The sequence below is a fragment of the Schistocerca serialis genome, chromosome 9 (genome assembly GCF_023864345.2).
Source record: "Schistocerca serialis cubense isolate TAMUIC-IGC-003099 chromosome 9, iqSchSeri2.2, whole genome shotgun sequence".
In the NCBI taxonomy this organism is placed as follows: Eukaryota; Metazoa; Arthropoda; class Insecta; order Orthoptera; family Acrididae; genus Schistocerca; species Schistocerca serialis.
Genome location: NC_064646.1, coordinates 68,457,171 through 68,481,051, shown reverse-complemented (window position 1 = coordinate 68,481,051; position 23,881 = coordinate 68,457,171). Strand labels below are relative to the sequence as shown.

Genomic DNA, 23,881 nt, shown 5'->3' with positions numbered 1-23,881 from the left:
AATAATCCAGAGAGAGAAACCAAGCCAGAGTGGAGCAGAAATAGAGAAAGAGTGATGTGTTGTGGCTTGTGATGAATATGCTACTGAAAGCAATGCTGTCACATGGCAGAACTTACAGTACTACAGTGAGCACTAAATGGCCAGTAAGAGGAGTGTGCACTGTGACAAGCTGAGGTCAATGGTGCAACATGGTCATGCTTGCATTTACAGATGTAACAACTTCACCTAGCAGCTATGGTCGAATTCAGCGCTCTCTGGGGCGGCTTTCAAAGTCACTGAGCTGGGATACCAGGTCCCTTCCCCCTGAAATGGGCTAATAACACTGGGAGCAACAAGGCTGATGTTTCTGGAGGTGAACTGGTGGTATGGTTGGCATCCTGGTGCTAAAGCTCACAGCCTAGTGTGAGGAAATTGGGCATCTGGCATCACACTGGCATGTGATGATGTAGATGTTGGTTTTGGTTGTGGAGACTGTGTGGAGATCTCCACCTCCATGCCCATATCCACAGAAATTGCCACTGGTGTTCTAGAGTGCACATTACACCTGTGCAGTTTTGGAACTGGCAAAGGTAGGCTTTCCTCATTAGTGTGGTCCACTGGCGGTGTACAGTTGGTACGCATGTATGAAGTTGGTAGGATACACTTCAAATCCCTCAGAGTATCAGCTGAAGTAAGACACTACCCATGGATGGCAATCACTGTAGCGGGACACCCACATGTCTTTCACCCTGTATGAATATGCCCACACCTCTTAGCTCTTTGGATATCACCTGGCATGCCAGGTCTCCAGCTCCCAGGCATGAAAGGCCAGGAAATGGAGGAAAGTTCATGGTTGGCTCCCATGGAGCAGCTCCACTGGGCTATGGTTGTGGTTGGACATGGTCTTGTACATGCTCAAGAACATAATTAGTGCTGTTGTGGTGGTGTAGTACCACTGCTTTCACCATGTGCTGATTAAATATCCACACCTGATGCTCTGCCATTGGAGGATGGTTGAAATGGCGTACTCTTTGCTCTGTGCACAGAACTTCTTTAGTAGAATTCAAGACGTAACGAAAGCCTGAGGCGTCGGTCTCAGGAAAGGCGATTACATGACGTCAGAAACCGGCAGAGGCCCTGTGGATTTGAGCGGCTGGTCACGATGTCACGAGTAGGCGTATTCAGTGTGTTGAGCTGTGCACACCGTGTACTGCGTTGTGCACACCCTGTGGTTTGCTACGTACATCCAGCGCAGTGCTGTGTACTCGCTGCATTGTGGTGTGCGCACCCTGTGCTGTGCTGGATACATCCTTTGCTGTACTGAGCTGTGCTGTGTACACCCTTTGCTGTGCTGTACACACCCTTTGCTGTGCTGTGCACACCCTTTGCTGTGTTCTGTGTACTGTGTACACCCTGTGCTGCGCCATCCCGCAGTGCCGTGTTGCCTGAGGCGGCTGTTCCATAGGAAAAGGTGAACGATGCCTGAAAACTGATGGAAAGTGCCTCGTGTGGTTTTTGTTATTTGCACAGTTGAACTGTGGTGACAGAAGATAATACTGATAAATTTGGAGGAACTGAAACGCTCGAATGGTCTCGACCAATGGTGGAAAGCTTATTACTTCTGAATAACAGCGTATAACGGGTGTATGTTGGTGTGCAAACGAGAGGGAGATCGAACTACTGAAAAAGACTGTTCTCACAGGAAGTTGTGGGATTATATATGTGATGTCATTTATTACGTATGTGGCAAGTCTTCTTTCGCCTATTTGTCCAAGTTATCTTCAAGCTGGTGGTATTTTCTAGTTAATTGCGTTCAGCAATTCGGTGGCAGACCCCCACCGCAAGACCGGATCCGCCATCGGTCCACTGCCTGAAACGCTGATGCATCGGTGAGCTTCCACCCTGTGGCCACAGCGAGACAGAAACGTAAGCCGCCTGCCAGGGCGACGAGACACAGCACCCGTTCCTTCTCAGTCAGCTGCTTCATGGACGTTTATTTCAATTAAACTTCCACCAAGCCAATTGTGCAGTATTGTTCCAAAGCTGTAATAGGAAACCCATTCAAGATTTCCCTCTTTTCCATGTCTATAAGGAAACTTGAGATTTCCTACTTGTCAAAAGCAGGGTCTGATCAGATGGGTAGTTGAGATAGAGGGTTTGCATTAAAGCATTGTACATTGGGCTTTTATTTAATGATATAATTGCAGGAGCTGAGGAAAAGCGGCCAACACTGGAGTTGCTCTGCTGTCCATTCTGGAAAGCTGGATGCTGTCCAAATACCACTACCAGAGGTTTCTGGTCCACACTTAAAGCGAACTTCGTTGTGAATAGCTAAACATATAATTTCTTAATTACAAAGACAATCGCTAAAGCTCCCTTTTCTATCTGTGACTAGTTCTGTTGAGTGGTTGTCAATATCTTTGACACACAAACTATTGATTCCCCATCTTCCTATGAGCCAGTACTGCACCAGTGTCATATGGAGAGGCACACAATGGTGAAAACTGCATAAGGCATGGTGCCAAGTGCAGCTTATGCTCCAACTGCAAGAAGGAGCACTGAAAGGCAGCTGTCCACCTATACTGAATCACTTTCTTTTGCAGCTTGTTTAGTGGGTGCATGATATGGGTCACCTGTGGGAGAAACAGAATAATAATTCAGCTGTTTTTGTTTAAAAAAATTTGCAGCTTTGATGCAAGCAGTGAGCTTTCTTTGTTGAGCAAGTGCCCAAGGTATTTCACTTGCTCCTGGAAACCTGGCATTTGTCTAAGCTGTTCTTTACACCTGCACCATCTGAAGTAAATAGGGTGCAAAGCTTTCACTGGTGGTCCTGATGCATAGTGCCCATGATAATTAAGTCATCAAGATGGCTTGTGCAAACGCGTATGGACATGGTTTAGTGTTCCCAGTATCTCTGGAAGATCCTCAGAGTGGAAGAGACCTCAGAAGTCAAATGCTCGTGTTTCTGTAAGACAAAGGAAGTTTTGTAACCGAAATTCTTTAGACTTCTTGTCCAGTATGATCTGCAAATATTTGATGCCTTGGTTGGTGTGGTTGTCTTCAGGACATAGGATAGGGTGTGTTTTTACTTGTGTCTGGGCATTGACTGTTGATTTAAAGTCTCCAAATAGCTAGAGAGAGTCATTGGGTTTCCTTACAACTCTGTCTGTCAGCCCAAACAGGCCTTGGAAGGCCCAACGGTACCAACTGGCCGCTGTGTCATCCTCAGCCCACCGATGTCACTGGATATGGATATGGAGGGGCATGTGTTCAGCATACCACTCTCCCAGCCATATGTTAGTTTACGAGAGCGAAGCTGCTATTTCTCAATCAAGTAGCTCCTCAGTTTGCCTCACTAGGGCTGAGTACACCCCGATTGCCAACAGTGCTCGGTAGACCGGATGGTCACCCATCCAAGTTCTAGCCCAGCCCAACTGCACTTAACTACGGTGATCTAACTTGAACCGGTGTTACCACTGCTTCCTTATCACTGCCAAGACCAAAGCCCAAGAACTTACTTTAAGGGGAGTTAGAACAGAAAATTTTCTTTTTTTTCATATTTTAGGAATTTTATCTCATTATAAAATTTGCAGTTTTCATATATATATTTTCCACATGGGAAAAATATATCTAAAAACACAGATGATGTGACTTACCGAACGAAAGTGCTGGCAGGTCGATAGACACACAAACAAACACAAACATACACACGAAATTCAAGCTTTCGCAACAAACTGTTGCCTCATCAGGAAAGAGGGAAGGAGAGGGAAAGACGAAAGGATGTGGGTTTTAAGGGAGAGGGTAAGGAGTCATTCCAATCCCGGGAGCGGAAAGACTTACCTTAGGGGGAAAAAAGGACAGGTATACACTCTCCCACACACACATATCCATCTGCACATGCACAGACACAAGCAGACATTTGTAAAGGCAAAGAGTTTGGGCAGAGATGTCAGTCGAGGCGGAAGTACAGATGCAAAGATGTTGTTGAAAGACAGGTGAGGTATGAGCAGCGGCAAATTGAAATTAGCGGAGATTGAGGCCTGGTGGATAACGGGAAGAGAGGATATACTGAAGGGCAAGTTCTCATCTCCGGAGTTCTGACAGGTTGGTGTTAGTGGGAAGTATCCAGATAACCCGGACGGTGTAACACTGTGCCAAGATGTGCTGGCCGTGCACCAAGGCACATCTGTGTGGATGGATATGTGTGTGTGTGTGTGTGAGTGTATATCCGTCCTTTTTTCCCCCTAAGGTAAGTCTTTCCGCTGTCGGGATTGGAATGACTCCTTACCCTCTCCCTTAAAACCCACTTCCTTTCGTCTTTCCCTCTCCTTCCCTCTTTCCTGATGAGGCAACAGTTTGTTGCGAAAGCTTGAATTTTGTGTGTGTGTATGTGTCTGTTTGTGTTTCTATCGACCTGCCAGCGCTTTCGTATGGTAAGTCACATCATCTTTGTTTTTAGATATATTTTTCCTACGTGGAATGTTTCCCTCTATTATATATATTGTGTCTGTATATGTGTGGATGGATATGTGTGTGTGTGCGAGTGTATACCCGTCCTTTTTTCCCCCTAAGGTAAGTCTTTCCGCTCCCGGGATTGGAATGACTCCTTACCCTCTCCCTTAAAACCCACATCCTTTCGTCTTTCCCTCTCCTTCCCTCTTTCCTGATGAGGCAACAGTTTGTTGCGAAAGCTTGAATTTTGTGTGTTTGTTTGTGTGATTGTCGACCTGCCAGCACTTTCATTTGGTAAGTCACATCATCTTTGTTTTTTTTTTTTATATATATATATATATATATATATATATATATATATATATATATATATATAAAAAAACAAAGATGAGGTGACTTACCGAACAAAAGCGCTGGCAGGTCGATAGACACACAAACATACACACAAAATTCAAGCTTTCGCAACAAACTGTTGCCTCATCAGGAAAGAGGGAAGGAGAGTGGAAGACGAAATGAAGTGGGTTTTAAGGGAGAGGGTAAGGAGTCATTCCAATCCCGGGAGTGGAAAGACTTACCTTAGGGGGAAAAAAGGACAGGTATACACTCGCACACACGCACATATCCATCCACACATACAGACACAAGCAGACATATGTTTTTATATATAATTTTTCCCACGTGGAATGTTTCCTTCCATTTTTTATATATATATATATATATATATATATATATATATATATATATATATATATATATATATATATACTAATTGGTAAGTTACAGCATCTTTGTTTCTTGTATATATTTTTCCCACGAGAATGTTTCCCTATAAACTCACAGGGGAAGTATTCTATTTTATTTCCTTAAATATAATCTACACAGTTGAAAATGTTAAAATTTTTACGTGCATTACTTCAAGATCTAATAATATCGATAATTTTTTTTATATAGAAAGCTGTGGATTGCTGCGTTATAGAGGTTAAATTACATATTTGTATTGTTAGCACTGTCAAAAACAGAATCATACCGTTTCATAGTATAAACACGCATTGTATGTCGAAGTGCTAACATTTTTCTGAGGAAAAGTGACGAATAGATTGGCAAATCTCTCAAAAAGTAAAGTATGATGCCAAAATGAAGTGTTCTTAAGAAACATGGGTTTCAGGGTAATAGATTTTTGAATAAAGGGAAACATTGTGTTCAACATGTGGCCTGTGAAGTTACAGACAATGAAACACAGGCAAACTCGCCAGTATCTAGTTAAACACCCATTAGTGCTTTGAAGATTAAAATAAAACATTGTGATACACAGTTTTCTCAAAATGAACATGATGTAAATGGTAGGTTATGTTGTATTCAGATAGATTTACACATCCTAACAAGGGTGTTAGGTGAATGTGTGTGTGTTGTAAAATATGTGGAGGGCCTGTTAGTTTACATGAAGACAGTGAGGTACCAAATGGACTAGCCAGGGAACTTATCATTAATTGTGCCAATTGTAAACACTCATTCATTTTTTAATTCTGGTAAGTGTAAAGAAATATTAGGTGGTTTTGTGGATTGAGAGCTATTGGCAAAGGACACATTGCAGCAAAAACAATGTGTGCTGTGGTGAATATGCCACACCCACCTTATAAAATTAACAAGTATGCAGGATTTATTGGAGTTACTATGGAATCTGTGGCATGTGAGTCAATGAAGGGTTCTGCAAATGAAGCTGTTGAAATAAATGATGGTATGACTGACATACCGGTAGCTTGTGATGGCACTTGGCAGCAGCATGGCTACAGTTCTAAGAATTCTGTTGCTACAGTGATCAGTGTGGATACTGGAAAGGTAATAGATTTCCATATTTTAACCAGACATTGTCATAAGTTTAAATCAGGCAATGAAGAAGGGTATGGCATCACTGACCCGAAGCAACAGTTCTTTGACTATGCTCTTTGTTTCGCTTTCTTGTCTTTGTGTTGTAACGATATGTTCAACAACCATCTTTCTGTATTTGCTCTATTAAGTGATGAAATAAATCTCGTTTCAATCCTAAAAGTGTGTTATTACAGATCAAAATCACGTAAAACCCACAATGGTGACCCCGACTTCAATGTTGTGTGTTCAGGAATTATTTTGTGCTTATTTTCATCAGTAACAGATTCCGTGTGCCAGCCCACATTGTCTTGGTCATTTTGTGCAAGTGTGTCACACCCTAGCAATTGTGCTTGCATTTTTAATAGTGTTCCTAATGTACAGTTGGTTAAAAGTGAACCGTTTACTGGCCCCTGCCATGCCAGCAGCCACTTAGCCATTGCCAGCCCAACATGGCCACCACAAATGCTACTACGCAGCAAGGCCTGCTGCCTGGATGTGCATGCCGCTCACTGACATAGTGAACAATAACCATGTGAAGGACATCTTGTTTCACCCTCTGGTTAAGCAGCCACCTTCCAGCTGGTTTGATGTGCAGATGCAGTTCGAGAACTGTGGTGCAAATGCTCATATGCATGCGGTCACACATTCTTACTTACCTGACGTCATTGAACCCCCCCTCCCTGTGGTCACATTAAAATTGCTTTCCGACTGCTCTCATAATGGCCCCAGCCATTTCTTCCGCACCAGTTTTGGGATAATCCCCCCCTTGGCTGTATTGCAACTGTCTTCCGCCCTCTGTTACAATGACACCGTCCATTTCACCCGTGCTGTGCCTGCCTCCAGTCCTGCAGTTGGGACACATTGTGCTGTTGGTTGTGCTGATCGACTCTTCATTTCCTGCTAGTGGTCGCCCCCCACGCAGACCTCGGGCAATGCATCGCCCACCGCTACTGCACTCCCGGCGCCGTGGGCTCCCTCAACTGCCAACATGGATCTTCGCCTGCCTGCATTACACCAACATGCAGAGCAAAGCGGATTCCAGAAATATGCACGCTGGAGCCTCAGACCAAAGCCCACCGTGGCACATGAGTGCGGCTTTTAGCGTTCTGTGCTATCACTCTACTAGTACATTGGCCTGCGGATGATATGCAGTTGTGTGAAATTTCGCCACCCCGCACAACTCACACAGGTGAGCGAAAAGTGATGACTCAAAATGGCGGCGCTGGTCTGTGGTAAGTGACAGGGGGCAACCAGATCTAGCCACCCAAGCCAAAATGAATGCGCGAGCAATTGTCTCAGCCATAATGTCCACCAGGGGTAGTGCCTCAGCCCAACAGGCAACGTGGTCAATCATGGAAAGGATGTATTTGTATCCCTCGGATGGGGGAAGAAGACCGACCACGTCAATGTGCACATGGCGCATGCAGCCCCTGGTGACGCTGAACTGTCCTAAAGATGGTTGCGCAAGTCTGCTCACCTTGCTCCATTGGCAAGGAATGCATGCGCATGACCACAAGCGGCAATCGTGCCACATGACTGGCCAGTCGAAACGTTCAGTTACGAGTCGTGTCATTGGCTGCGTTCCGGTATGGGCAAGATTATGTAACGCGTTGAAAATCCTGCGCCAAAGGGGGGCAGGCACCAAGGAAGGTGTGAATGAATAGAAACATCACAGATGATAGGAGCTGACGACCCGTGCAGGGCAATAGGTTTGATGATGAGCGAAGATCAGTCATCTGAGGGCAGACATTGTGTGTCCTGAAGCTGCGCCAGTTTCTCTAAGTTCAATGGAGCGGAGATCATTGAAATGCGGGAGAGGAAGTCAGCAACTACATTTTCCGCACTGTGTATGTAACAAGCGTCCCAAGAATTTTGGCAAATAAAGTCCATGTGCTGGAAGCAGCATGGTGGGAGATCTTTCACTGGGTTGCGGATCGCATCAACAAGAGGTTTATGGTCAGAATAGATGGTGAAAGTGCATCCTTCGAAGTCTTTCCTGAAATGTTTGATTGCCTCATAAACCGCGAGCTGTGTTGAGTCTAAAGTGTGCTGTTGGAGAACAGCACCCACCGCTGACTCACTGGCATTGGCAGTGATAGAAATCTGCACCTCGGGGTAGGGGTGCGCGAGAGAGATAGCCTGCGTGATGGCTGATTTCAAATTGTCGAAAGCATCCAGCATGGGCCTAGTCCAGTCCAGTTTATGCTCTACCATTGTATTTTTACTGGAGAGGGCGTTGGTTAGAGCCCACTCAATGGAGGCAGCTCCAGGTGTATGTCGCCGATAAAAGTTCACCGTCCCTAGGAAACGGCGTAGTTGTGCGTAATCCTCGGGGAGAGGCAGAGCAAGGATATTTGCGATTCGTGAGTCTGTAGGGCAGAGGCTGTTGGCCAAGACCGTATGGCCAAGGAAAGTAACAGATGTGGAACAGAGCTGCAATTTGTCATGGTTGATAACCACACCATTGGGCGTAAGAGCCGCATGAATTGCGTCAAGGTGACATTGGTGTTCCTACACAGACAAGGCAAAGATAAGTGTGTCATCCAAACAGACAACAGCGAAAGAGAGTGGTTGCGAAATCGAATGAAAGAAATGTTTCCATGTCTGCACAGCATTTCTTAAAGCATAGGGCATGAAGCGGTATTCGAAAAGGCCAAAAGGCGTAATGATCACCGTTTTCGGAATGTCCGGCAGGTGAATTGGAATTCGGTCATATGCCTTCGAACAGTCCAAGACAGAAAAGAACTTCGAGCCATGCAGTAACTGGGTGAAATCCTGGATATGAGGAATCAGATAGTTGTCTATAATAGTCCTAGCATTGAGGGACCTGTAGTCACTGCACATGCGGAGTGAACCATCCTTCTTTGGCATCGGGTGGATGGGAGAGGACCAGTTGCTGTCCGATAGTTGGAGCACACCCGAAGCCAGTAAATCCTGAACTATCTGTTTCGCTCACTACAATTTCGAGGTGTTAAAATGTCGAGCTTTGTGACATACGGGCAGGCTGTCCGTGGTGCGAATTCAGTGGTAGGTGCCATTGCTGATTGCCGAGACCCGCAAAGGGAGGCACATGTGGTGGGGTGAAAGGGGGGGCCACGAGCGGCGACAGTTGACTTGATCTTGGTGTCCCGGGATGGTGTGTACAAAGTGAACGCAGTAGGCAACGGCTGAGCACACAGTGCAGTAGCCACAGAAAGTGAGTGATCCCGCGAAGCGGGAACATGAGCGTCCAAGCCAGGCCAGAGTGACGTGCGTGGGGTCTCGGCGGGAGACAGTGACGGTGGGCATAGCGCAACGGCCACCCGATGCAAAGGATCCTGTGAAGCAGGAGCATCCTGCAGGTGCAACTGCGTCCACGCGGAACTGGCAGCAGGAAAGGTGCAGCTCGACACAGGAGCGAAGTAGAGTGAAGACACAGTAGGCGGAGGTCCTGTATGGTGAACCGCTCATCCTGCCTGCTGAATTCATCGAGGACACTTCTCCGACGGGCGCTGCTGACCTGCTGGCCCCCATCAAAGGAGTGCGTGCTCACGTGGCCCGCCTTTGCCTGCCTCCACCTCGCGCTCACACCACACAAGGACTTAAAATCCTGCGATTTTATCATGTTACGAGATGACTCTGTTCATGTAGCTCTGCAACCTCTGTACTCCGGCTTGCACCGCATATTATGCCACAGGGTCAATACATTCATGATTCTGCTCAATGGCCACCCGAGTACAGTTTTGGTACACATTTAAAGCCTGCGTGGTCCCTCCTGGAGCCACTTCTCGCTGCTCCCTACCGACTTGCTTCCGCTGATGCCTCGCCACCACCTGCGCAGCTGTCCGATGCGCAGGACCCTGACGACGACGTGCCCGAGCCGCACACTTCACGTGCTGGACGCTGCCTCCACCCACTGCGCTGGCACGAAGATTTTTTTGTGGATTTGTGCTAGCTCCATCCTGTCGTGCTCCACACGTCCGAGGGGGGGTGTGGGGGCTCTGTGGTGTCTCTGATGCAAAGTGACAGTTCTTTCACTATGCTCTTTGTTTTGCTTCCTTGTCGTTGTGTTCTAGTGCTATGTTTTACAGCCACCTTTCTGTATTCACTGTATTAAGTGACAAAATATATGTTGTTTCAATCCTAAAAGTGTGTTATTACAGTTCAAAACCAGGTAAAACTGACAAGGGCATATCTGTGACATAAATTATGAAGGAACAAGTGGTGGTATGGAGGCCTCTGCAGCTATTTAAATTTTTAGTCGATCTGTGAACGAAAGGGGAGTGTGTTACACTAAGTTCTTAGGTGATGGAGACTCAGAAGCATATAACAATGTAGTAGCTGTTCAACCTTACGGTGAGAAGATTATCAAAAAACTGGAATGTGTTGGTCATGTCCAGAAGAGGATGGGCACCAGGTTGAGGAAGTTGAAACAAAGTTTGAGAGACAAGAAACTTTCTGATGGTAAAACTGTATGAGGCAGGCTGACAGACAAAATGATTGATGAAGTACAACAGTATTATGGGATGGCCAATAGAAATAATACTGAGGATTTGTTGAAAATGAAGCAGGCAGTATGGGCTACCTTCTTCCACAGACTGTCAACTGATGAAAAACCAGTACACAACCTTCGCCCTCCTGGACATGATTCATGGTGCAATTACCGCAATGCCCAGTACTCAAACAATTCATACAGCCATAAAAATTCCATCCCAGCAGCAGTCATGGATATCATAAAACCTATTTACAGAGACCTGGCAAATCCTAAATTACTTAAGAAGTGTCTGCATGGTTAGCTTCAAAATCCCAATGAGTCGTTCAATAATCTTGTATGGATTCGCTTACCAAAATATGTTTTTGTTGGAATGAAGACACTTAAATGGGAGATTACTGATGCTGTTATTGCTTTCAATGATATCAACATTGGTAGGGTGAAACTGCTACAGCATATGGGAATTTTTCCTGGAGTAAACTGCATCAGAGAACTTGAACTGATGGACAAGGTTCGCATTGATAAAGCAGAGTATGCAACAAAGTTGGCCACTAAGGAGTCCAGAAAGTAGAAAAGAAGAAAAAACTTGGAAAAATATGAATAAGATGATAAACAGTATGGTGCAAGGTGCTTCTGAGTGACTAAAAATTAAAAATGAAACATATATCAAGTCTTTTGAGACTTTAGAAGCTGTTCCTGAAAATTGACATTCTCTGTTGCATTTTCCCTAAATCTTAGAAACCACTTTGAGTAGAGTATTCAAATTTTCAGGGAGTAATAACATACATATCCTGAGTCTACTGAACTAAAAGAAGAACATAATGTTATGTATAATTAAAATTATTTAGGATAACTTACAAAAAAAGTACACAAAATTTAAATCATGTGATTAAAAAATGGTATTTCCAACAGCAGTGGCTGAAATACAATTGCTGTAGTTCAGTAGACTCAGAACATACAGTTTTATGTCCTGTAAAAGTTTCATGTCAATGGCTACAGTGGTTCCTGAAATACAGGGAAACCAAGTCACATTGTCTAGATAGGGCGTTTCAGCTCCCTTTAATTGGCTGCATCACTGCAGACTTGCGAACGCAATTGATTTCCTGTTTAAAGGCCCTCTGTATGGAGTCTGGAATGGGTCGTATGCAACGGAAATTGGGTACTGCATCTGGACGTTAGGAGATACAAGTCTGGAAATCAGTGGTGCATCCTGCACCATTTTCAAAAATTGTTGCAAAAGCAGCACAAATGTCACAGAGTTTCTGGAAGGGAACTGTGTCAGAGGTGAGCTAAACTTCATCAGTGATGGGTAATCCAAAGAATGTTAAATCATTCAAACCAGAAATATCGCTGGCTGAGTGACTATTGACAGCAAACTGTGTTATCAGCTGTTTGAGCCTTTTGGAGGCTGTGGTGATTAGGAACTGACCCCAGAGCAGAAATGAACTGTCACCATATGCTACCAATATATTGTAGGGTGGAACTAATTCTGAGTAACTTCTGTGAGCATAAGTATGGAGATTTACCGGGGAAAATGTAGCCCCTGTGTCAACCTGGAAATGAATGTTTTAGTTTGCATTTTGTGGCTTGTAAACAACTTAGTAGAGAAAGGATCACCCAGGGGAAATATTACCTGAAGTTCATGCACCATTCCTTGATACAGTTGGGGAACTAGTTCTATTTATCCTGATGGTTTACAGCAGACTGTTCAGAGATGTCTATGTCTTTCTACAAAGGGTTTAGTGCGTCCAGTGATTTGCCATTTCGTATGTGCTTGTGCTATGGAGCAGTCTGGGCAAGTTGTAAAATCGCATTGCCCACACTGATCAGGCATGACTTGCTGTTCAGAGGTAATCTGAAATTGAAGAATCATGATGCTTCCATTGTGGAAATGGTTTGCAAGTATTCCTGGGGCATGATGCAGTGTCTGGATTGCTGCCATCTGTGGTCAAGCCATGAGGTGCTCATTTCCTGCATGCAAAATTTTGTCAGAGTGCATGATTGTAAAAAAATCTTCCAATGGTGGGTTATGTAGCTTGAGGGCTGATGTGCACACTCCCAGATTGGGAGCCTATTGGACTCCTACATCCTGAATTAAAGAGTCTGCATATGAGGTTGTGGATGCTAGGTTCGCATAAGTGAAATTGCGTCGGTGACTCAGTCCTCGTAAATCAGTGATCAAGGAGGAGAAGAGGCAAGTGACAAAGAAGCAAGTCACAGAAGTGCCAGATGTGGAGACCAGCAGCAGATATGAAGCAATCCAGGAAGATACTCAAGCAAGTCAAGACACAGCTGATCCACAGCCACAGCCTAACCAACAGGAGATATCTCCTATCATATCACAGTATCCAGAGACATACAAACAGCTGTATGACTGGCTAAAGAATAATTGCAATTACCCTTTCACCACCAGACAAGCAGTTCAGCATAAAATGAAGCTCACTTAGACATCTATGTCAAAGTCATGGATATGGTAAGAGTGAGAAGGATACTACACTTCATCGTGCCTATGGTGAGGCCAAAGGTGTTGAAGACAGCTATCTACAGCATCCCTAATAAGATGACTGATGAAGGACTAAAAGAACAACTTGAAGTTGTTTGTTTCAGGCTACTGTTGTGGACTACTTGTACTGTCAAGACACAGAGAGGAAGACACTGTGGTGAGCCGTTATACTGCAAGACACTGCAGTACATCGAGAAATATTTCAACTGATGAGGCTTTGCACACTAGCCATCAAATATGAGAAGCTGGGAGCTTTGCATAGACTCACATAGTGTTACTGCTGCCAAGCCTTTAACCATGTGGCAAGCCATTGCACTATGCTGCCTGTTTGCAACAAGTGCAATGGACCAAACGACTATAGACAGTGCACACAAATGAGAGAGACCCCTGCTAAATGCACTCTTTGTTGGAAAGCAATCCTGGAAGCTACAGAGGACGCCAGTCAGCAGAAGACAATGATGCCTATCAGCCAGGGCACTGAAAAAAATGCAAGATGATGTCTGGAGAGAATTGGCATCAAGACAGGCCATCCTTGATGGTATGATGAGTGGCCAGGATTCATATCGCACTACTGACAACAGCAGAGCTGCCGACTCCCCTCATCAAGAGAGTCAGAAGCCCAGTCCACACTGACAGGGCAAAATTTCCTGATCTACCAATACGTCAGTAGCAACAACCACGTCTTCTCTGGAGAGAAGACAACTGACAGTAGTCACAGCAGGCAGCGGAACTAGAACTTATTAACATCACCAAGCTACTCACAGACCTGAAAACAGCAATTTCTGATATCAGTAGACTGCTAGCCATTTTACATGACACCATAATTGCAGCTGTAGACGCAGCCATCAGAAGGGTCACCCTTGGAGGATGCAACACCACAGCAGCTCAATACAACCAGGCTCAGAAAAAATGTAGACTTACACACCATGATGTACAATTCCAATGGACTATTTCCTCATCTGTTAGACTTTCAACAGTTTTTGAGGGATGAAAACATCAACATATGCTTAGTGACTGAAACTCGCCAGACGTGCTGCTTGAGACCAGATCCAGTTAACGATTGATGCTACAGGACTGACTGGATGATTGCTGGAGGTGGCAGAGCCATCTGCACAAAGGCATCTATTCATCAATATGCTACAAAACTACAGGCAACTGGGACAACAGTAGTGACTGTAGACACCACTTAAGGAACTGTTCCAGTCATAGCAGCTTATAAGCTGCCTAAAATAGTACAAGCAGTGATCAAAGACAGAATTATAAACTTTATAAAGAAACAAAACATCTTAAACAAAGCACAGCATGGATTTACAAAGGGGAGGTCCACTAAAACTGCAGTGGGAAATTTCATAACACACATCACTGAGGCACTGGATCAAGAAAGGGAAGAATCTAATGTCGTTTCAGGCCTTTCAAAAGCTTTTGATTGTGTGTCATTAAATTCCCGTACAGGAACTGGACTGCTGTGGCAAAAAGGACATTATAAAAACCTCTGTTGAAAACAGCCAGTGGTGTGTCAAAATAAAACATAAATCCAGAAATACACAGAAAAATGTCTACTCTGATTTTCTGGAGATAAAATATGGAGTAGCTCAGGGTTCAATAATACGACTTCTGCTCTTTATCTTGTATATGAAAGATATGCCCACTACAGTAAATGAAAAAGCGATGATGTATGTCAGTGACACAACTTTACTAATATGCAGTGACTCAGTGAGGAATTTGGGAAAAAGAGCCAGTGAGAATCTTGAAATGGCAAAACGCTATTTTAGAGAAAACAATTCAGTGATCAACATGAAGAAAACTTTGCATACAAAATTTGAAACAAACAGAACTAACAGCTCAGAAGAATTTATTCTGAGCTTAGGGAATGCAGAATGTGGACTGTAATAGCTTTCTGGCAATGATGACGGACAAATTTCTGATGTGGGAAAACCACATTGATAAGATCTGTTCAAAAATAAATACTAATATATTCTTAATATAAAGACTGTGCTATACGGTGAACACAGAAACCTTGCTAAAAATTTTCTACCGACTTCTCTTCCTGCACATACTGTACTGTATACCAAAATGGAAAGGAGCAGCAGATATACACATACAGAGAATCTTAAAACTTCAATCAAAAGCCATAAGATGCACAGCTAAATTAACAATGTTGGAACCCTGCAAAAATGAATTCAAAGAATTTAAAATATTGACTGTGTCAGGTCTGTACATGTATGAGAACTAGGGATAATTATCATGTCTGTGGCAAAAGATCGAAAGTGATAGATAGGGACTATATAAATACAGGATGCTTATTTTACAACAGGATGCCACTGAGCATAATAGAAACGAGCACCTTCAAAAGAAAACCTAAGGAACATCTCGTTTCTGGAAGTCAATATAAGGTGAAAAGTACTTGCAGGCAAATCCATAGGACAAATATAAAGTTGGAAACGGAGTAAAACATTTTATTTTTCATGGGAAGCAAATCTCCTGAAAGCGTTTTTATTATGTGTAAACGTCTAAATATTTTCTGCGGTAAGATCAACATATATGACCTAAAAAATTCATTTTAATTTTGTCTAAATGTATTAGTACTATCACCAGTGTGGCAAAAATATATAACTTTGTAGACTAAGCAAGATGTATGAGACAGGCAAAATACCCTCAGACTTCAAGAAGAATATAATAATTCCAATCCCGAAGAAAGCAGGTGTTGACAGATGTGAAAATTACCGAACTATCAGTTTAATAAGTCACAGCTGCAAAATACTAACACGAATTCTTTACAGACGAATGGAAAAACTGGTAGAAACCGACCTTGGGGTGGATCAGTTTGGATTCCGTAGAAATATTGGAACACGTGAGGCAATACTGACCTTACGACTTATCTTAGAAGAAAGATTAAGGAAAGGCAAACCTACATTTCTAGCATTTGTAGACTTAGAGAAAGCTTTTGACAATGTTGACTGGAATACTCTCTTTCAAATTTTAAAGGTGGTAAGGGTAAAATACAGGGAGCGAAAGGCTATTTACAATTTGTACAGAAACCAGATGGCAGTTATAAGGGTTGAGGGGCATGAAAGGTAAGCAGTGGTTGGGAAGGGAGTGAGACAGGGTTGTAGTCTTTCCCCAATGTTATTCAATCTGTATATTGAGCAAGCAGTAAAGGAAACAAAAGAAAAATTTGGAGTAGGTATTAAAATCCATGAGAAGAAATAAAAACTTTGAGATTCGCCGATGACATTGTAATTCTGTCAGAGACATCAAAGGATTTGGAAGAGCAGTTGAACGGAATGGACAGTGTCTTGAAAGGAAGATATAAGATGAACATCAACAAAAGCAAAACGAGGATAATGGAATGTAGTCGAATTAAGTCGGGCGATGCTGAGGGAATTAGATTAGGAAATGAGACACTTAAAGTAGTAAAGGGGTTTTGCTATTTGGGGAGCAAAATAACTGATGATGGTCGAAGTAGAGAAGATATAAAATGTAGACTGGCAATGGCATGGAAAGTGTTTCTGAAGAAAAGAAATTTGTTAACATCGAGTATTGATTTAGGTGTCAGGAAGTCGTTTCTGAAAGTATTCGTATGGAGTGTAGCCATGTATGGAAGTGAAACATGGACCATAACTAGTTTGGACAAGAAGAGAATAGAAGCTTTCGAAATGTGGTGCTACAGAAGAATGCTGAGGATTAGATGGGTAGAACACGTAACTAATGAGGAGGTATTGAATAGAATTGGGGTGAAGAGGAGTTTGTGGCACAATTTGATGAGAAGAAGGGACCGGTTGGTAGGACATTTTCTGAGGTATCAAGGGATCACAAATTTAGCATTGGAGGGCAGCGTGGAGGGTACATATCGTAGAGGGAGACCAAGAGATGAATACACTAAGCAGATTCAGAAGGATGTAGGTTGCAGTAGGTAATGGGAGATGAAGAAACTTGCGCAGGATAGGGTAGCATGGTGAGCTGCATCAAACCAGTCTCAGGACTGAAGACCACTACAACAACAGCAACAGACTTTCCTTTAGTATGCAAGACTGTTCCATAAGTTAAAGTAGGCTGTTAGTATATTTCATCATTGTGTATTAATATTGATTGCCTATAAATAGTATTACAAAAATAATTGATTTATGTGTCAATGACAAATTTCTAAGAAATTTGCTTTATTCTGTATAAAATTGTAAACATGACATATCTAATGTCTGTTGATAAAAACTAAACTAAATGAAACTAATCCAGAATGAGATTTTCACTCTGCAGTGGAGTGCACGCTGATATGAAACTTCCTGGCGGATTAAAACTGTGTGCCGGACCAAGACTCGAACTCAGGACCTTTGCCTTTCCTGGAGCAAGTGCTCTACCATCTGAGCTACCCAAGCACGACTCACACCCCATCCTCACAGCTTTACTTCTGCCAGAACCTTGTCTCCTACCTTCCAAACTTTACAGAAGCTCTCCTGCGAACCTTGCAGAACTAGCATTCCTGAAAGAAAGGATATTGCGGAGACATGGCTTAGCCACAGCCTGAGGGATGTTTCGAGAATGAGATTTTCTCTCTGCAGCAGAGTGTGTGTTGATATGAAACTTCCTGGCAAATTAAAACTGTGTGCCGGACCGAGACTCGAACTGGGGACCTTTGCTCTACCACCTGAGCTACCCAAGCATGATTCACCTCCTGTCCTCACAGCTTTACTTCTGCCAGTACCTCGTCTCCTACCTTCCAAACCAATCACTGATGGCAATGCATAAACCTGGATGGAACAATGAGAGTATTACGAAAAGCATAGTTGGTACTCACCATATAGTGAAGATGCTGAGTCGCAGATAGGCACAACAAAAAGACTGTTAGCAAGTAAGCTTTCAGCTGAAAAGGCCTTCATCAGAATTAGACAACATACACGCACGCACACACATGTAAAACCACAACTTACACACACACACACACACACACACACACACACACACACACACACACACATGATGACTGTCTCTGGCTGCCAAGGCCAACCTGAGTGCAGATGCACATTTGTGTTCGACCTCCAGCGGGAATCTAAAAACTAGCGAGCATGGAGGACATTGACATGGACAGGGCTGCAGATAGGTGGCACTAGGTAGGGGAGTGGATTAATTGCCCATAGAGGTAAATCAATTATATAAATGTGTGGTGTCTGTACTTTTGGACAGGTCCAAAAGAATAGATATCACACATTCTTGTAATTGTTTCACCTTAGTGGGCAATTAATCCATAGCGTTCAGAAAGTTCTGTGAATGGTAGATTTACAATATAGAAAGGAATTAACAATTGAAAGTAATGTAAACATGACAAAAACCGAAAATAAAGTCCTCAATGGGAATAGACAAAACAGTTATCCAATATTTACGAGAAAAATACATGACTGTCAGTTCAAATACATCACTAATCCCAATATTGGTCATTTCAGTATATGCTATCACAGTGTGACTGTTTGAGGCACCTTGTCACAGATTGCGTGGCCCCTGCTGCCAGAGGTTCGAGTTCTCCCTCAGGCATGGGTGTGTGTGTGTTGTTCTTACTGTATGCATTTTAGTTTTAATCATTCATTGTGACCCAAGAACCAGATTTTTTATTTATTTATTTATTTTCTTAGCATCCTTGTATGTCAACATTATAAAAATGATATAGGATTTGTAATCATTGCCTTACATAGAATATAGGACATGAAAAGATTTACAATTATATGTCTATAAATAAAATATAATTACATATAACATGAAACCATATGCGTAACAACATTCATAATATGCTAAATTACAATAATAGATGAATACAATTTAGTTTTCAGTGAGCATTTTGGGTCATTACGATGAAGGAAATAAGCTTCTGTATATTGAATGCTGGTGATTTAAGTATTCCTTGACACTATAAAAACTCATGCTAATCAACATTTTTTTAAGTTCTTTTTTGGATATGTGGAATTTTGGTATACTTTTAATTTCCTTTGGTAGTGCACTAAATAAGATTTTTGGCTGATAAAGAACACTTGTTTGACTTTCTCTATGAAAGTCGTCTCTATTTCTCATTTTGTAGTCATGGACTTGACTGTTTAACAAAGAATGTTCCTGGTGTGCCTTCATAAAACATGTACTTTCATAAATATAGATACATGGTAGAGTCATGATTTATAGTTCCTTGAAAACTTTTTTACATGATTCTTTGTGTGTCATACCTCTGATTATCCTTATTGCCCGCTTTCGAAGCACAAACGAGTGTTTGGCCAAACTGGTATTCCCCCAAAATATGATACCCTTTCTTAGTGTGCTGTGTATGAGTGCAAAGTATGAACATAACACTGCGTCAACACTACAGAAATTTTTTAGTATTCTAAGAACATAACACTACTGACTTAATTTTTAGTTTAACATTTCTGTGTGTTTCTCCCACATTAAATATTCATCTAGCCATAATCCTAAAAATTTATTTGCTCTATCTTACACTGACCAAGTTTTGCAGTTAGGTCAGATTTTACTTTGTTTTTTATATGTTTTTTTGTCATTAACAATTAATTTGTTGTTTGTAAACCACATTTGCTTCTTTTGTGACTACTGTGACTCTCTCCAGTAAGTCAGTTTCATTTGTAGCTTTGACAAATAGACTGGTGTCATCAGCAAACAATAATGCATCTGCTGTTGATAAATGGCTTGGCAAATCATTTATAAATATTAAGGACTGCAATGGCCCCAGTATAGAGCCCTGCGGCTCACCATACCTGACTCTTTGGTATGCCAATGAGTAGACTTTACCCGCATGCTGTATCTCTACCTTCTGATACCTATTAGAAAGATAGGATTTGAACTAATCATATGCTACTCCATGAACCCCGTAGCAATATAGTTTCCTGAGCAGTAAATTATGACCAATGATATCAAAAGCCTTAGACAGGTCCAAAAACAGGCCACAGTTTAGTACATTTTTTTCCACAGAATTTATGATCAGTTTTAAAAAGTTATAAGTTGCTGTGTCAGTTGACCTATTTTTCCTAAAACCATTTTGCCCTTTAATTAGAATTTGATTTTTATTAAGAAAATGAGACAGTCTTTCATGCATTACCCTTTCAATTACTTTTGAAAATCCAGATAACAATGATATAGGCCGGTAATTGATAACATCAGACTGGTCACCCTTCTTGTAAATAGGCTTGACAATCGTTTTCTTTAGTTTTTCTGGGAAGACTCCTGTGCTAAAAGACATGTTAATCATGTCAGCAAGTGGGGAATCTATGTATCTTGCACTGTTCTTTATTAATTTGTCTGGAATCCCATCACAGCCACATGTAATTTTATTTTTTTAACTGATTTAAGGCATTTTGTACCTCTAATGCAGTAACAAGGTATAGAAACATGGTTTTATCATTCATTGGTAGTTGTGCTCTGGAGTTTAAATCACATTTTCCTTGAATTAGTTTTGTTGCAATATTTGTGTAATGTGTGTTGAATATGTTGGCTGTCTGTAGTGGGTCCTCAACGGTTTTCCCTTCACTTTTAATTACAAGAATGCTGTTTTCACTTTTTTGTTTACCTATTCTCCTATTTATTACCTCCCAGGTTGATTTTATTTTGTTAGTACCTTTCCTGATATATGAGTCATTATTTAGTTTCTTAGCCACTATTATAACTTTTTTATATACTTTCCTGTAAATTTTCACATATGGTTTTAATGCAACAGTATTTTTTGCAGATTTGTTTAACTTTCGCAGAATGTCTGCAGATTTTTTTATTCCCTGTGTTACACATGTCTTTGTTTTGGTTTAATAGGAAATGTGATATCATAGCAGTGCCAATAATTTGCTAGGTGTGACTCAAATTTTTTGTCTACACCACAGGTTGATTCTGTGTCCCAGGTTATATTTTTTAACATGTGATTAAAAACTCTTTGCTGTCTTCATTTACAAATCATTTCTCTCTGTATTTTTCATATACCACTGGATCCTTATTGGATATATTATATAATGTTAATGTGACTGCCTTAGGATCCGAGAACCCCATCTCTATTACTTCAGTGATACCCTCACATTTATTCTTATTGACAAGTGCTTGATCAATTATTGTTTCAGACCCATTTAAACATCTAGTGTCTTCTGTTACTGTTGCTGTCATATTATAAGATAAGAACAGATTGGTCAGTTGTTGTTGTTTACTGCAGTTAGTTTTAAAGTTAACATTAAAATCTCCAAGGACAATTGTATTTGTTAATTGCTGTTTGAGTTGATTTAGCAGCATTTCAAGGTTGTGGAGAAAAGAAGTAAAATTCCCTGATGGTGATCTATATATGCACACAATAAACATTTTCAGTTTTTTTTTAACTCACATACACAGTATTCAAAGTCTTTTTCTATGCATTTTACATTACTATATTTAACTTATTTTGCATCAAGACCTGTCCTAACACATATGCACGTACCACCACCCTTACTATTAACTCTACAAAAAATACTTATCATTTCAAATTCACGAATAACGGCAGTACATGACTGTGTCTCTTTCAGCTGATGCTCGCTTACACACAAGACTGCAGTTTCTTTTAAATAGTCATTTAGGAGGACTTCTATTTCACCTAGCTTGCTGCCTAAACCCTGTACATTCTGATATAAAGCTGTTAGCTTATTTTTGTTTTTTGATTTCGGTGCACCATTTACCTTACTATTTGTGTGATGCTGCCTGCCAATAAAAAATCCTGGAGATGTTTGGGGGGAGCTGTTTTTCTTCTGAGTCGAAGTTTAATGTTGCCTTCAGATATTTCTTCAGCTGGTGGTAGTGTGGATGGTGTTTCATCTTCTAATGATGAATATTCTTGCAGTGATTTTTGTCCAACTGCAGTAGATTCTGCTGCTGGTGTGGGAGAGGTACTCCCTTCTGTGAACTTCGTTAGAATTGATAAAGGAGCTGAAACTACGTCTGTTAAATCTTCATTTTGGTGTTGGAGAATTTCAGTTGTTGTGATGGGTGGTGGTAGTGGTATCGTAGGGCAATTCTTGTCTTCAACTGTTAACACTGCATTAAGTACTTCTCGACTAATGAATGCTTTTCCAAGTTTATTTGTGTGTAGCCCATACCTGGTAAAATGACTTCTTTCCACATATGTGGCATTCGGGAAGCTTTGGCATATTTTTTCAAATTTTCTATTAGTAACAGCAATTTCTTTGTTGACACAAGATTTTTCCATCAGATCATGTCTTTGTGGTATACTTGCAACATAGAAGTTCATATTTGTAATTTTCTACAGTGTGCTTCTTAGTGCTCTCGTGGCAAGTTTACCCTCATTCCTATAAACGTCATTAACACCCCCGATTATTAAACAGTTTCTTCCAGGCTCCAAAAACTGTTCACAGTTTTTTTAGAATTTCACTCAAGGGAGCCTGGTTTCATTATTCCACTAACCTTAAACATAGATTGCATGTTACAAATGATAACAGCTAAGCCCTTTCCATGACTGTCTGAGAGCATGCAAATATCTTCTTTGTTCTTCTTACTTGAAGTTGTCATGTTCTCATGATATGTATGTTCCCTGCTAATTATAGTACTGGTATTTCCTTGCTTGTTATTATGAGACTTCGTACTTGACTGGTTCTTAATCTCTGCATTTGGTGAAAGTACTTCGTTTCTTTCACTATTTTCACATCTTTTAGGATCATCACAAGTTAAAAGTTCAAAATTATTTGCTAATGGGAACCTGAAGTTGTTCTCATTACGGGTAACACGATGGAACTTTTTGGGCCATATGAAGTCATCGTTTTGCCCATTTACAATAGTTTCATTACACACTGAATTGACTTCTATCACTTTTTCAAGCTTCTGTACATACGGTTTGGCTAACACAAGATCGTATTTTAATGAAGCAGTCACGCAGTCTTCTCGATATTCCTTTTGTAAACACAATATATCACGATAACTACAGTGCACTTTTCCACAGTCACAAGTCATGTTTCTTTCTTCTAAAGTATTTAAACATTGTCGATGGATCCATTTTTGCTACCATGGGTATAATTTAACACCATTTCTCGCCTTCTTACTACATTTTACACATACAGGATTTAAAAACTCGTAATTTTCTGCTGATCTGTTGATTAGTACACTACTGGCCATTAAAATTGCTACACCACAAAGATGATGTGCTACAGATGCGAAATTTAATTGACAGGAAGAAGATGCTGTGATATGGAAATGATTAGCTTTTCAGAGCATTTACACAAGGTTGGCGCTGGTGGCAACACCTACAACGTGCTGACATGAGGACAGTTTCCAACCGATTTCTCATACACAAACAGCAGTTGACTGGCATTGCCGGTGAAACATCATTGTGATGCCTCGTGTAAGGAGGAGAAATGCGTACCATCACATTTCCGACTTTGATAAAGGTCGGTTTGTAGCCTATCGCGATTGCGGTTTATCGTATGGCGAAATTGCTGCTCGCATTGGTCGAGATCCAATGACTGTTAGCAGAATGTGGAATCAGTGGGTTCAGGAGGGTAATACAGAACGCCGTGCTGGATCCCAACGGCCTCGTATCACTAGCAGTCGAGATGACAGGCATCTTATCCACATGGCTGCAATGGATCGTGCAGCCACGTCTTGATCCCTGA

The 23,881-nt window shown here is 41.7% G+C and overlaps 1 protein-coding gene across 1 annotated transcript in view; it reads left to right on the top strand.

Annotated features, from left to right (window-relative positions):
- Positions 1-23,881, top strand: part of LOC126419228 (bromodomain-containing protein DDB_G0280777-like) — a 360,686-nt gene that overhangs the window by 194,839 nt on the left and 141,966 nt on the right. The window lies entirely within an intron of this gene.